The sequence below is a fragment of the Passer domesticus genome, chromosome Z, assembly GCF_036417665.1.
Source record: "Passer domesticus isolate bPasDom1 chromosome Z, bPasDom1.hap1, whole genome shotgun sequence".
Taxonomy (NCBI): Eukaryota; Metazoa; Chordata; class Aves; order Passeriformes; family Passeridae; genus Passer; species Passer domesticus.
The window spans coordinates 28,730,295-28,746,552 of record NC_087512.1 but is presented as its reverse complement, the minus strand read 5'-3'; the positions used below and the strand labels follow the sequence as shown (position 1 = coordinate 28,746,552).

The 16,258-nt window shown below is 37.2% G+C and overlaps 1 protein-coding gene across 7 annotated transcripts in view; it reads left to right on the top strand.

The window, feature by feature from the left end:
- Positions 1–16,258, top strand: part of GLIS3 (GLIS family zinc finger 3) — a 202,290-nt gene that overhangs the window by 61,554 nt on the left and 124,478 nt on the right. The window lies entirely within an intron of this gene.

Sequence of the window (16,258 nt, the reverse complement as noted above, 5' to 3'; positions counted from 1 at the left end):
ATGTACAACTGCAAATTAAAGAAATGTCTTAATATCTGCATAGCGCTTGTGGTCATACCTCTCCCATACCTGTCACTTGCCTTCTGTATGTGTCTTTTTTGCCTGAAATGGACCCTGTTTATGAGTGTTGATAAACATTTTCAACATGCTACTGAGTCCGATTTAAAATTTTACAGCTTGATCCTTTGCTTTAAGCCTTTAATTGAATGTGAAATGTGAATTCCTGGCAATGGTGAGTATCAACTCTAAATTAGTGCACATGACAGGCATGATAACTCAGAAGAGACTCAGAAAAGGTTAGTAATTGTCGTTTCTCCAAACTGATAATGCATGTCAGAAGCACCTTTAGGCAAGTGATCCTTTAAGAGGCAGTGAATTCAGATAAGGTAGAGGGCCTAAAAAAGTGTGACTTTTGCTTTTCAGCTCTCTAATTGTGGTTTTGTTTACAGCCTATCTTCCACCATTCCTTCCACATCTACCATGTGCTCTAATTATTTCCCCATCATTGCTGCCTTCTATTTTTAGACTTTTTGAAGCAGTGTTCAAATCTCCTCTCCAATTTCTTTATAGAGTGATGAAAACCTACTGCAACAGCACTCATGATAAGCAACAATGTTGTAGCATAGTTTATACACAACTTCAGAAAGGCATACATACAGAGAAGGTATAGCTGCAGTGTGCAATGTCTGTCACAGGAGTGACTGAAGTCTTCTTGCACAAGAAAGTAACGTGTTTTGTTGGTGCAGTTTCATTACTTTGCCTTTGACTTTTGGTAAAACCGATACTAATTGAAATTGTGTGTCAGAGCTGAAAGTGTGTGAAGGGATACCTGTGGGAGGAAGAGGGAGAACAAAGTGTACATGCCCCATGTTTACTTAACCATAGTATAATTCTGCCAGTTGGACAAAGGGACTATGCTGCTAATTGCCCTGCTACAAGCCAAGTGAAACACTGAGGACCAAATCTGTGCAAATGACATTCAGGTTACTTGAGAAGTTTTACAAAACTGTTCTTGCTGAAGGAGAGACCTGGGAATTATTGTGCCTCAGAGTTCACAGGTTGCACTAGGCAGATGCAGTTCTGATTTACTTTCTTTTCTTCACTCTTACTTCACTATTGTCTGCCTTTTTCTGGACCAACGCTGTAGGGTCAGCCTTGGAGTGTGCGTTGTCCTGTTACTGTGCCCTGACTGGAGAATAGCTGTTTTAGTCTGGTGTTGCTTGTTTTTAAGCTTTCAGAAGTGGTTTCACTTTGTCTGATCCTGGGATCTTAATTGGTGCAGCTGAATTAGAAGGTTTGCTGGCACTTTTGGAAATCTCACTTTACGTTTACAGAAGTAGAGGTGGGGGTGGTGCAGGTGTAAGGAGCAGCTGGAGGCTGGGAGCTGGACTGAGCAAGTTCCCGGCTGTTGCAGACGTCGTGGTAAAATCTAACTGTGTTCTTGCACTGCAGAGGGTAGCTGAAACACCCTTGATATTCTTATATTGCCAGCTGATAAACATGAACACAGTGTCCTTGGTGTTGGGGGTGGAGGCCAAGCAGGGTCTTCTCAGCACCCTTGCCAGTCCCCCTTGGTTTGACTGTGAAAAGAAAATGCACAAGTACATTTGCTGATGGCTCTGTGGTTAAAAAATGTTGATGAATGTCAAGTCACTAACACCATTCGAGGCACGCAGTGCCTTCTATCACTCATTTTATGTGTAATAAGTAACTCAGCAAAAACTTCAAAGGAAAAAAACCCCATGTAAAATGATGTATTTTTAGCAAAAGATATGTTTACAACCTAGGGTTTTAATGTGGGGAAGAGTATATTTAGAGAGATCTTTAACTTTTTTCCTGACAGTTGATTTTCATAAAGTAAATTTGTTTTTTATTTGTGTTGATTTATAAGTAGAATTGGGAGTATTTAAAAATACAAGAAATATGTATTCCTATTCCTGACTAATAAAAATGATCCCTTAAGAGCTTGAGCAATTAGTCTGCTTTTGTTAGTCATATAGCAAACATCAAGACATGAATTCTGTGCAAAAAATAACAATGGGTTTTTTTGTGATCTTTATTTTGCATTTCTTTTTATGTTCAGTTTTAGGGATTCTGGTTCAAGAAAGATTGTGAATTTCTTAGTCTCTGAAGAGACTTAAAAAGTTCCTGTAGTATACAAAATCAGAAAGAAGAATCCCACATTGATTGGACTTAAAAAAAAAAGTGCTGCAAAACAAGAACAAATAGTAGTCATGAGCAGTTTCTTTCCACATGACTGCTCCTGTGAATTCCTTCACTGTATCCTAACCTATAAGTTCATTAATGGTCAAACTGAATGATTTGAATAGTTCTTTACCCACAGATCTCCAAAATGAATCTCTTAAATTAGATATTGGAATCTTTTGCAAGGGGTTTGAACATTGAACATAATGATAATAATCTCATTTTTTCCTTCATGACTACCTAGCATGTTATAACTTGACTAAGATTTCTTTCTTTCAAAAAATTTAATAGAGAAAGCAATGATTTTTAAAGACTTGGAAACTAGAAACCAGGAGCTAAGTTATGGTCCTAACAAAACTGCTCCCAGTAAAGGGATGTTAAAATTTCTTTAAAATAGAAAACTTGGTTGTGGCAATTGAGATTTATGTGATTTAATTGAAGTTTCCAGCTTTATTCTGATCATACCTGTGATTCAGTACCATAAATTAAGAATTTACACACCTTTACTGATGTGAGATAGTCTTGTCCAAGTATTTACATCATTGCACATGATCAAGCTGTTGGGTTGTTTATCCTTTTGGCCAACCACACTGTACTTTTTCAAACTAATGTCACAAAGAACACAGAATCACAGAATTTTCAGGCTTGGAAGGGATCTTTTAGGGAGATCATTTAGTCCAACACTCTGCCAAGGCAGGGTCATCCAGAGCAATTGCCAGAGAAACACTTCCAGCTGAGTTTTGAACATCTCTGGAGTGGGAGGCTCCACAACGTCCCTGGGCAGCCTGTTCCAGCGCTCTTGTTGAGGTGGAATTTGTTGTGTTTTGGTTTATGGCCATTGCTCCTCACCCCATCATGTGCACCACTGAAAAGTCTGGCACCATCCTCTTGGAACCTGCCTTTGAGATATTTATATGTATGGATGAGATCCCCTCTGTCTTCTCCAGGGTAAAGAGACCCAGCTCCTGGAGCCTCTCCTCATAAGAGGAATGCTCCAGTCCCCTCATCATCTTTGTGGACTCTGCTGCACCCTCTTCTTGTTAGTCTTGTAGTGACCAGCTCTGCATCTCTCTTGTCCTGAGGAGCCCAGAACTGGGTGGAACACTCCAGTTGTGGCCTCACTAAGGCTGAGTAGAGGGGCAGGATCACCTCCCTGTGATAGCACCTGCTGGCCATGCTCTTCCCAGTGCACCCCAGGACACGGTGGGCTCTCCAGGCCACAAGGGTGCCGCTTCCCAGCAGGTCAGTCCCCAGCCTGTTTCTGGTACTTGGGGTTATTTCTCTCCAGGTGCAGAACCCTACACTTGCCTTTGTTGCACTTGATTCTCTTTGCCCAGTGCTCAAGGTCCCGTGGAATGGCAGCATGGCCTTCAGGTCTATCAGCCATTCCCCTCAGTTTCATATCATCAGCAAACTTGCTCAAGCTGCAATCAATCCCTTTGCCCAGATGTTGATAAACAAGTTGAATAAGAGTGGGACAAGACTGAATAGTATATTCAGTGAAACACCCTTCTTCAGCTTTGAAATATTTATGGCTTTTTCCTGTCCCTTAGCTGCAGCCTTTTGAAAGACAAGGTGGCAGTCTACTACAGTGACAAACATAACAGGATTAGAGGAGTAGAAAACATGGAGGAGATGAAAATATAGTCATGAAATCCTCAGACTTAACAGATATCTGTTTATGAGTTGCTAATTTAAGAACTGTAGTTTCTTTTAAAAATCTTATTCCATAAGCAGAAATGCAACACAATCAGCCTGACATAACAAATAGATGCTGCAGTAATGATGTTATTGTTTCTCAGTAGGTATTATAGCTGGGTACAACTAAAAATGCACATGAAACAAAATCATATTGTTTTTAATCATACAAGCATGTTTCAACACTTAATGCATGCATACGTAGGAGCAAAAATACTATAGATTTATCTTCAGCTGAGCCTTCATGATTCCTCGTTTTTTGAGTTTCTTAGGCAAAACATCCTCTAAAAATAATACCTGCTGATTAAAATAGCAACAATCTTTATGTGATGAAAACATAAATTGTCTTTTAATTATTCAGAGTGAATAAAATTAAAGTATTCGTATTCAAAATTCTTGCTGTTTTCTGAAACCAGTAAGACATCCCTGGTTTTAAAACAAATTACTTTATTTCTTGAAAATGTAAGCCTTGTGAAATTCTGCAACTACATAATTTCCATAGAAAGCTGAGTGTTTAATACCTATTCAATGTTTAATTTTCCTTTTTCCCACATGCTTTAAACTAAAATCACAATGGGAAAACATTTCTAATTTCAAAATGATAATGGTTTTAGAAGTAAACTTGAATTCTGCAGTGATGCCAGAAGTCTGGACATTCCCTGGGAAGTGCTTGTCTTCCTTACCCCACTAGGCTGGTTCCCCATGTATTTTTACTTTTTCAGAGGAGTCTCCTAACATTTAGTTGGGTTTTTCTACAAGAAGTATATTGCATCTGTCTGGATGCAGTTCACTTTCTTTGTAGCAATCCATACAGTGCTGGGGTTTGCATTTTTGACCAGACAGTCTTGATAACAAACCAGTGATAACACACCAGTGTTTTGGTTCTTGGTAAGCAATGTTTATACAGTGTCAAGGTTTTCTCTCCATGACCCTACTGAAAAAAGGCCACTAGGAAGGGGGTGTGCAAGAGGCTGGGAGGGAACACAGCCAAGACACCTGACCCTGGCAGACCAAAGGGATGTTCCATACTGTATGATGTGCTCAGTCATGAAAGCTGAGAGAAAGGAGAAGGATGTAAGGGCATTAGTGGTGATGGCATTTATCTTACTAAGCAACTGCTACACAGTCTGAAGAAGTGGCTGGACACCTACCTGCTGATGGGAAGTAGTGAATACATTTCTAATTTTGCTTTGCCTCAGCATGAAGTTTTTGCCTTTTTTATTAAACTGTCCTTATCTTGACCCAGGAGCTTTTCCCATCTTTTCTTCTCCTATGCTATCTGTGCTATTGTGGGTACAGGGGGAGAGACCGGCTGGGTGGACATCTGTCAGCCAGCAACTGACAGAATCTGGGCACTCACTGAAAACTCCCACCAAACCAGACTGCAAAGGCATACTCTTTCTTCACTCAGCTTGCCCATGCAGACCTGATTCTGGAATGTTGTTTGAGGAAGAGAAGCTAGTTGTATAAAGGATAAAGTACTATAATAATTGTTTTGATTATTGCCTTTTCTTGAATTGTAATGACTTTTAAGTCTTCTCTGTTGACCTGATTTAGTATTCTGTGGCCTTTTGGAAGTGGAATGGACTTCGCTTTGCATTTTTAGCCTGCAGTGTGCATTGCAAGTACTTTAAAAGCAAACATGTTTTTTAATGTACAATTTCATGAACTGTAGAATAGAGTGTGAATTTCAGCATTATTGGGATACAATGACAGCTGACTGTAAGAGATTTATATCCTATTCACATTAACTTCAGGGAACTGCAGGCCTTGAGTTACGGGGAATCAAATCCCTGCAACTTAATGAAAATCACACCAGAATATTAAAAAACCACACACTAAATTGTGTGAAGAATACATGAATGCTTGCATATGACAGAAGTTTGAAAAATCTCATAAGCATTTCATTAGGCCAGGTTCTCTCTGGAGAAAATTACTTATGTACTTGTGAATTTAACGAGGATGATGTCCTCAAAAATCACGTGATCCATTTTGAATGTTTTACTCTTACCTATTTAGCAAATTCTCTCTCTCAAACTAATATGAAGATGGGTACCAATCAGTTTTTTTAAAGAGGTATGGAGGAGAGACAGTTGGGTTGACCAGCTTCCTGAAAATGTTTCAGTGTCCATCCGGACATTTGTGTGGGTTTCCACCCTTGAACAAAGGACTCAGCTCAGCAGAGCACGCAAACACTTGCCTTTTTTATGCCTTTGTCTGTGAGCACTTCTTTCCGCCCTTCAGATGGCCCTTGCAGACACCATTGCATTGGGATACCACTGTGGTTTCCTGTGTCTTTACCTCAGACCTTAGTCAGGAGCCAGCTTTGGCTGGCAAACCCTGCCAACACAGCAGCCTCCTCTTCACAAAGTAATAGCTGTGGTTAAGACGTCATTCTTTGCAAATCAATTTTGGCAAGGATGACAGCTAAGGGCAGGAGCAGGACTGGTGTTTAGGTGCCTAAGCCATTCAATTGGTCTTAATCCTCCCTCTTATTAGCCTGGCTTTGTGGAAGGTAGATGGACTCACTTTAAAAAGATGAAACAAGCTTTCATTTTGGTCTTTTCTTTTTGATCACAACAACAAAAGACCTGGGAAACTCCGATTAATTAGTATAGCCTGGGCTGATGAAAAGAATAAGGAATAAAGAATAAAATTGAAAGAAAAGTGTCTAAAGCTTTGAGAGGAGTGGAAGCATGTAGTGCCAATATAGATGTTAAATACTTCTGTCTGTTTGTGTAATTTTCTCAGGATTTGCCTGTCATTGACATGAAGAACTAAGATGGCAATACAAGTAGAGGGTTTTGTTTGGACCATGATGGTGCTGATAGTGGCCTCCTCTAAAAGTCAGTTTGAATAATAAAAACCACTTTCATTCTATTGTTGCAATGTACCTTACTGGCTGTCTATTTCATAGAATGAGATTGCATGTGAAGATAGTAGTAGAAATTTCCAGAGAATTTGTGGTAATCATGCAGGTGGACTTGTAAGGACTAATTTCGCAGTCTCACAAATGTTCTTCCAAATAGCTCTGATGTATTCCTATATCCTGAATTGAGAAAATTCATACTATGCATAAGTAAGTAAACCTTTCTGGTAGGACAGATGTTCTCTTAACCACAGGAGTTTTTTTTATGAGTTGCACTTGGCTTTTGGTTTCTACATACTTATAACTATTAGTTTCATTGGTCTTTATGCTTCCTTAAGGATGTGATTTACTGACTTTATGAATTGAGGACTTTTAGCAAGGTAGTTACAATTTCTGAATCCAAGGTATGTTTGAGCTGATTGCTGTGAAGGTGGAGCAGCAAAAGATCAGTGTGAGAACTTTTTTAATGATGAAAATAAGATATGTCAAAATAATTTTCTTTTTCTTGATGAAGTACTTTTGTTTCAGCAAAAGTACTTTTGTTTCCACTGTGTGTGGGGAAAGAAATTTGCATAATGGTTTGAGATACTGCTACTGTAGCAATTCAGACTTTTCTGGTGTCTGATAGACATGCTTGAAATATATATATTAGTTAAGCAGATTATCATTGAAAATACAATTGTATTTTTACTGAGAAGTTTTTCTGAGGTGATAAAATATATTGATATTTAATGAAGCATGAAAGACTTAAATGAACCATGAAAGCAATAGTTAAACTAATTAACTGTGTATAAAGCCTCTTAGAATATGTATGTTATGTGGGCTGTATGCTTGTTATTTCTGCCTGGTTAAACTGACAATTAGGATAACATTCTTACCTTTAAACAGTATCTTGCTTTTAGTGTGAGGAAAGAAAAAAATGTGCTGCTCAGAATCTCAGGGACAATATTGTTTGAAAAATAATAGTGTCCTTGAACAGTTGACTTTATCTGGGAAACAAAAACATACTGAAGGTGACTGCAAATTACTTAGATTCCTGATTCCATACTGCAGTTTCTGAGGCTTTTTCCATGTTAGCATTTGTCACCTGTTATAAATGGGTATCACTATTAAACAGGTTGACTTCTTTTTCTTTTTCTTTTTCTTTTTCTTTTTCTTTTTCTTTTTCTTTTTCTTTTTCTTTTTCTTTTTCTTTTTCTTTTTCTTTTTCTTTTTCTTTTTCTTTTTCTTTTTCTTTTTCTTTTTCTTTTTCTTTTTCTTTTTCTTCTTCTTCTTCTTTTTCTTCTTCTTTTTCTTCTTCTTTTTCTTCTTCTTTTTCTTCTTCTTTTTCTTCTTCTTCTTTTTCTTCTTCTTTTTCTTCTTCTTTTTCTTCTTCTTTTTCTTCTTCTTCTTCTTCTTCTTCTTTTTCTTCTTCTTTTTCTTCTTCTTTTTCTTCTTCTTTTTCTTCTTCTTTTTCTTCTTCTTTTTCTTCTTCTTCTTCTCCTTCTTCTTCTTCTTCTTCTTCTTCTTCTTCTTCTTCTTCTTCTTCTTCTTCTTCTTCTTCTTCTTCTTCTTCTTCTTCTTCTTCTTCTTCTTTTTCTTCTTCTTCTTCTCTTTCTTCTTCTTCTTTTTCTTCTTCTTCTTTTTCTTCTTCTTTTTCTTCTTCTTTTTCTTCTTCTCCTTCTTCTTCTCCTTCTTCTTCTCCTTCTTCTTCTCCTTCTTCTTCTTCTTCTTCTTCTTCTTCTTCTTCTTCTTCTTCTTCTTCTTCTTCTTCTTCTTCTTCTTCATTTTGGTCTCTTAGAGGGGGAAAGATGTTATTCTGAGAAAGAGCAATCAAATGCCTTGGATTATCTGTAGAGATTTAGAAAGTGAGCCTCATGTGGTATTAGAGTTTAACATTAAACAACACCTTTATTGCATGCTTTTTTTGCTGAACTCATGCTATTACTGGAACGTGACGTGCAGCACAGTCTGGCACTGACATATCAGGTGGCAAAGACTGAGGCCTGGCCCACGCTGGAGGTAGAAAGTAATCCTCTTGCTCTTCTCCTCTGCTCAGAACTCGTGCACAGAAGGCGGCAGGTTTTGCTTGGAGGATGTTGTCCTAGAGCACTGGAGTTAAGGCAGCCTTCATCTACTGAGAATCTGTCCCCTCACCCTTGGTGCTCTGCTGCATCCCCTTTTACAAATAACTAAAGGAGGCAGAAGGTCTTCCCTTGGCCTGGGGCCTGGAGGAAGGAAAGGATCTTCTTCCCATCATTGCCATGCAGGCAGGCTGACAGGAGAAACATGTATAAGGTGTGCAACAAGGAAGGTAGATAACAGTCCAGTTAACACAGCAAGAAACCAAAATTATGTCTGAACAGAGGGTACATTTCTGTGCTGATTTACTTGGATACGTGGAATGATAAGGTCTTTAGAGTAATGGATCTACATGTGCCCAGAGTTACAGATAGCAAAGTTCCTATGTGGTATTTTCAAAAACACTAAGACCATTCAGATAACAGAAACTATCTGAGCATGTTCTAATTAAAACTGAGGGAAAAGAAAATCAGGAATTAATGGAAAATATTCCAAGAATGTGTTTCTAACATGAAGAAAAGCACACATGTGCAGGGAAGGTTGAACAGTGCTAGAAGTTGTTGTGGCAGATGAAGTGTTACCTAGTACAGAGAATTATTTTTTCTAGAATGTTTTCTTGTTGCTCCTCCATAGTTGGCTGCATTGCAATCAGATGATATCAACAAAAAAGTATGCTAATAAAATTGCTTGAATCAATTAATTTATTTTGCAGTTGACTGCAATGCTGTTAAGATGCTGGGCAAAATGTTTCCCAATTGATTTCATTTGAGTCCTATAATTCACAATATATGAGGAAGCTTTAAAAATTTTTTTTTTTTAATTTGCTTCCCAAGTAAGTGAAATTGTAGTCTGTGCTCTCATGTGCATACAGATATATGCTCTGTGTTTATTTAAGTCAGATTCAGGCAGTAATTGCCCAGTGGAACTGCAGCTGGAAGGTATTATCTCTTAATTCCAATACAATTATCTTCTGTTCATTCAAACACCTCTAAATGTCCATTTTGATTATACTAATACTTTTCTCTTTGTCTGTATTGTAGTGGTGTTCTAAGAAGCTGGCCAATTCTGAATCTTAAAACAGGAAACTTGTTGTGTTTTATCCCCTGATAGTATTCACCATTATATATGAATATATATTGCACTTTCAGTGGAGTTTCTCTTGATTTGTACCAGTTATTTGATTATGAGGCTTGCACAATGTATTAATAGTTAAGAAATACAACTAAATGGTCAGACTAAGTTTTGTACATAGAAACTGGTTGCTAATAATATGGAAAAGTAGCACAAAGCAAAGGCATAAAGCTGTAAGTTTTCTGTAATAGAAAAGGACACACCATATTAGCCTAATAAGGACAAATGCAGAAGTCATCTAATGTTACTGATAACAAATAGGGAGTTACCTATTGCAGCTGAAACATTTATATTTTAGTTCAGTTAAACATTAACGTGTGTGTGCACTAGTTAACTGATAACATTTTATGTTTTATGCAAAATAAAAAAACAAAGTAGCTTTCTAAATAACTTTTTAGTAAGTGATAGGTCTTCCTGATTTAGATAAAATGGATTCAAAATTAGTATGAAATATTACAGATGTCTGTAGATCCAATTGAAAAATCTTTTTTTTACTGTGTCTGTTCTTTCCTGGAAGTTCCCTGAAACTCTTTCATAATATATTCTTAGTTTAGTCATTACAAGACCACTGTTTTCATTTGTTTAAATTTAGTGGTTGAAGTGTTCCATAGAAGTAGGTGATCTCATTGCTGTCTGCTCTAAACCAGCTAAGTTAATCACCTGTGAGGTATTGTTTTCACTGGTTGCTTCTGGATAATTTTTTACCTTGGTTCCAGTTGAAGGGAGACATTGTTTGTCATTGTGCTTTGTCAGTCTCTTTTGTCTCAGTAGAGTTGCAGAAAGTACATGCTTGATTACTTCATACAAAGATTGCAAATAACACTGGAAATTAGTGCAAGTTAATTTATCAACTGCACTCTGATAGTGAAAAAAATGCCTTTACAAGATTCAAAGCATGAAGAATCTTTAAAAGTGCATACACAGTACTGTCTCTTAATACCATGCCATTTTATAATTCTCTTTAGTGTATTTTCTTGAGATTATTGATTGTAAAGATTAGGTCTCTGTAAACAGTGAAGAACATGGGTATATCCAGTACTAGTCAGATTAATGGTGTGTCTAACTCAGTGTTCAGAGTGGACACTGCCAGAGGATTTGGAGAAAACTTGTTACTAAATGTCATTGTTAAGACTGTGTTAAGAAAACCAAACTATGATCATATCCATAATGTTAAAACAGTGAGCTTTTAGGATCTTAATTTCAGGATTTTCTCTCTAACTACAAATCCTTGATTGTTTTTGTTTTGTTTTTAAAGATAATAATTGCTAAGAATCACTGCTTCACTAGTGTGTAGTGGCTGTGTGATGTATTGTAGTTGAGAAACTACAATATTTTTTTAAGACTTGCAACACAAATGATAATTCAGCAACTTTTTGAGTCATAGTTTAATAATTTACTTGTACTCTGAAAAACTCCAGCTTGCATGCTATAAAAAAAAGCTCATACCTCATAAACTTGTGACTGAGTTTTTGTCTAGTTCACCTAGAAACTTCAAGGTCTTCCAGAAAGATCTGGACACAGAGCATGATGCCAGTTTGAAGAAGCCCAGTTTTCCAAATCAGCAAATATTTTATCTGATCATATGGTCATAGATGCAAATGACAATATTCCCCCTAGCTTACCTTTTTAAAATATATTTGCTCCCCTTTGAAACTTCAGTTTATCACACTTAAAGAAGGTTTGAAGGGGTTTGATATCCACTGCCCTGCAGCTAGTGTCTCTGTCTACATTGTTGTGCAATAGAGTCTCTTAGGTGCTGTGGAAATGATAGAAAAGTGGCTGTTTAGTTTAAGGGCAAAGGGACAAGTGCTGGCTCTCTAGCAGTCATTAATAATATAACTGAAATTGCTGCAGGGGAAGCCTGAAAACTTTGGCAGGCTCAAGGTGAGAGGGACTAAGATGTTACCATTGGAAAGCAAGTCTTCTATGCAAACATTTGAGTTTTTTGAGTTACCAGCCGCTGTGAAGTCCCCACACCCTCCAAACAGGGGTGTCAATGACCCTGCAGATATGGTGAAGACAGTAAAGATGTATCTAGTAACTGGAGGCTGCAACATGCAGAGGATTAAATGTGTTGTGAAAAAAGGCCAAATGCGTTTTCAAACAGCCATGGTGAGTTTAATCTATGTGAAGAATACATTCACACAATCTGCTTAATTACTATGGTGTCTATCCTCTTTATTTATGGTCTTATAACATGCTTTTTTGCTTGTGCCTTGTTCTCCCCATTTTGGTGAATAGAGAGTCCACAGAAACAAGAGTGGAAGCCCAATACAAGGAAAGCATTAAAACCAACCACTTCCAAAGCTCTTAACATGTACATTTTCTGTGTATGTGTACACAGAAAATCCCCTAGGGAAATTAATTTTTTGCTCTCTTGTTGTAATTCTTTTATTTCTAGCTGTTGCTCTAACAGTAGCAAGAGACAGGTTTTCAGATCACTTTAGTAACTTTGTTTCATAGTAATTAGTTCAGTAGCTATAGAATTTATTAATCAAAGAGATGTTTGAATTTGATCCAGTGTTATGTATTTGGTATGTATGTAGTGGGTTTCAGAACACCTGACAATTAAAAGTGGTTTTGCTTTTGTATGTTTTTGTTGACCATGATTTATATATGGAGAGAATAGTTTACAATTTCAAAGGTTTGGTGAAGTAGTTCCATTTTTTAACCTGAGATACTTGGAAGAATGAAAAAATGACTGCTCTTAACATAAAGAAATAGGCAAAGAAATTGGTTGATTATCAGTCAATATCTGATAAAAGAAAATGGGTTTTAAGTGAAACTGATTTCATATTGGACTCTTCCTCCAAAAAGTAAGAGAATTACATAAATTAAGAAAGTCTCATCTAAAATTCTGTGTATCTAAAGTACTTGTATTTTTCTGCTTTCTTTGAATGCTCTTCAGAAGATTGCAGTGAAATAATTTTGCATTTCAAAGTTGGGTGAAACTTAGCTGTTAACCAGCTAAGAGAATAAACAGGGAAAATAGGCAGCCTAATGAATGAGGAAGTGAATGGATTAAAATATTTCCATAATTTTTTTACTGTTTCTACTTGTTTACTGTTACTGTTATATGTTGATAAGGAGAAGTTTTGATTTATGTGTTATTATGTTTATTTAGAATAAAGCACCTGCTCTGGTCAGCTGTAATTCTTACAAGGAGCTACTGTAGGGCTGATTCCTCCTTTTTAGTTGTTGTTGGCTTTATTGGACTGTCTCCTGATCTTTTATATCCTAATATAAAAGAAAAGAAACTACTTCTTTTACTTATTTAAAATATTTGGTTACATATTTTTCTTAGAATCTGCAGTGTCATTTAAACTCACTGGTACCCTCCTGAGAGTTTCCTGTTTATCTCAGCTCATGTGGATTCAAGGCACTGAGGAATTTCTAGTTGTCCTTTCACTATCCTGACATTTCCAGGCTTCAGTACAATGATACAGGAAACCTGGACTGAGGGCTGCTCTGGCACTCTGGGTATGTGGTGCCATATGCTGATGCTGGACATAGTTATTCTGACATTTATCCAGAGCTTTTGAACACATGTTCTGACAGCATTCCTTTCAGCAGCAGATTGCTGGCAGGCCATGTTGCGCCTGTTTAATTTTATGCTAGATCAGATGTGGTCTGTACTTTTGTAGTGGGCTTGAAGTCAGCATAAGCTTCCAGTCTTGTACTCAGACTTAGTTCAGCATAGATGGGATTGTATGCTGCTGCCTGATTCAGATTAAATTGATATTGTTCAGTGACCTGCAGGACATGGACAAGGTATTGATGATGGTCTTTTGACACATTTGTGCCCATATGAAGTAGCTGATTAAATGTTATGACTTTGCTTTTCACAGCAGCGGCCTTTTACTTTGCAGTCTCTTTCAGTGGTGGGAGCTGGTGATTTATTTATTCTTCCATGATAATCTCCCTGCCTTCTTTTCAGTGGAAGAATTGTAATTTTCTGTCATAACAGCAAATGTTTGTCAATGGTAAAAAGAAGAAAGCCTTTTGCTTCTGTTTCCACATAAGAGTGGAAGTCTTATGTCAGTCCAGAAAAATGTTCATGAGGACTAGAGTCTTGCATAACTTTTGTTCATCATTCCAGTAATACAATCTCCCCAAAGTACTTAATTTCTCATGTTTTCCTTTCAATGGCTAGCAATGAGTCCATTATCCTTACCATAACACAGCAAATTTTCTTACCTGCTGTTGGCACCCCTGAGGTACTCTTTATAAACAGGTAATAATAGCAGACCCTGTAATTGAAAGGGAAACCAGTATGCATTGAGGATGCAACTTTCTGTATTTAACAGCACTGGTTTGGCACTACTCCCTTTTCTGGTTTTTCTGCTGGGATTTGGTTTTTTTTCCAACATGAAAGCTTCAAACAGCTCGGATTTAATAATGAGTAATAGTAATTTCACTGTATTGTTGCAGATTGTTATTTGAGATGACACATGGCCTTTCCCTAATGGAAATCTGACAAATGCACAGTCCTTGATTTCCTAGTATGATAAAGCAGATATTATTGTTACTACTGAAATTTGTTTAAAGGTGACCTTTAAGTGAAGGGTGAATAATGGCATAATCCAGGAAAGGATCAGTATATATATTAGGCACATTTTCTCAATGCTAAATTGTAGGTTGGTATATTATTAAATATTCTATACATACATACATACATACATACATATATATATATACACACACATACACACATACGTACATACGTACATACATGTATTATGTATTCTGTATGTATGTATGTATGCATGCATGCATGCATGTATGTGTGTATGTATATACACTATCCAAGATTTACAGCTGTATTTCAGTGTCAAGGTCAAGCCCAGTCGGGTTTCCTACATTGTTGTATTCTTATAGTACACTTCTCTTTTATGTAATTTGGTGCAGCATATCTTTAGTTCTACATACTAAAGGCAATTTTCTGAAACATAGCTAACTGAACATTTATGTACACACTTACATATAGGCATATTATGTTGTATTATGTATTTTTTATACATAAAATGCATTAAAAAAAGTGTGATTTGGGCTTGTAAATTTATTTCACCCCATCCAGCTTTTTGCTAAGAGGAATAGTGTTCATGTTATTATCAGAGGCAACTTACATTTTTTGCCTAATGTTTGCTACTGATTCCAGTTTAATTCTCCATAACATTATAAAATCAACTGCTGAGAAGCACATTGATTCAGCTTTACTGAGTTCAAAATATGTACTTTCCTGCTTCACAGGAAAGAAATTAAAATACCTTCTCTCTTTCTTTTGATTTAATTGAACATCTGTAGTGGGAACAGACAGTAATCCTACAAGAACTTAAATGCTTTGTTGTGGTGTCCGCAGTGGAGTTGAGTGCAGAATCAGGAATCCTCATTACATGTTTGTCCTTGGAAACATTTGATCTGGAGAGAATTGAAGGATTTGCCTTTTCTTCCTTTGACTGGGAGAGACATTAATGCCTTAATGTACTTCTCTCTGCAGTCTGCAACCCATTTGAAGAACCTGAAGAAAAGGTTGTATGAGTTGTATGCTCATATCAAAAGTAGATATAATTTGGTAAAATGGTTTGCATAGAAATACTTTTCACTGTTTGTCCTGATGTTTCTGTCCTGCTTTGTGGAGTATTTTGAACAGAGAAGCAGCTAGAAATGTGAATTGTCTAATTATTAATTTTCAGCTGTGATGAGGCTTTGCTAGATGTCCAACAACTTCCATGTTAGGACCTGCATTTTAACTTTCTAATCTCAATGTGTTTTAATGGAGGCAATAATGTAAACTACCATCTGTGATCTAAATCACAACAAAAGGTACACAAGGTATTTTGAAGGTATGTCCCAGTGGCCAGCTACCTTTTGTGCTACTGTCTAAGAGCTATCAGTTTGAGTCATGACAGCAGTGATTAAGAGCTGACTGTGGCCTTTAAAGAAAGTCCAGAATGCTTTGAAGTTTCATTCAGCTCAGATTCCTCTACTTAGACCTCTGAGAGATGCTGGGTTCCAGCTGTAACTCTCTCCTGCTAGTGAAACTACTCAGCCAGCACTGCAGTCTGCATGCATATTGGTGGTGTCCTTGCTTTATGCATGGGTAGTGGTAGGAATGATGGAAGGATTTGCAATGAATTGGAGCTGCCGGGTTTGGTAGGACTCAGGGCTGTTCTGGCGGCCTCCTTGGGTTCTCTCTTCCTGTCTTCTTCATAGAGAGCTGTCCTTCAGCTGAGGGCTTTTCACCTGGTGCTTTTTCTGATGTTTTTCCCTCATGCCTGGTCTTTAGTTTATGTA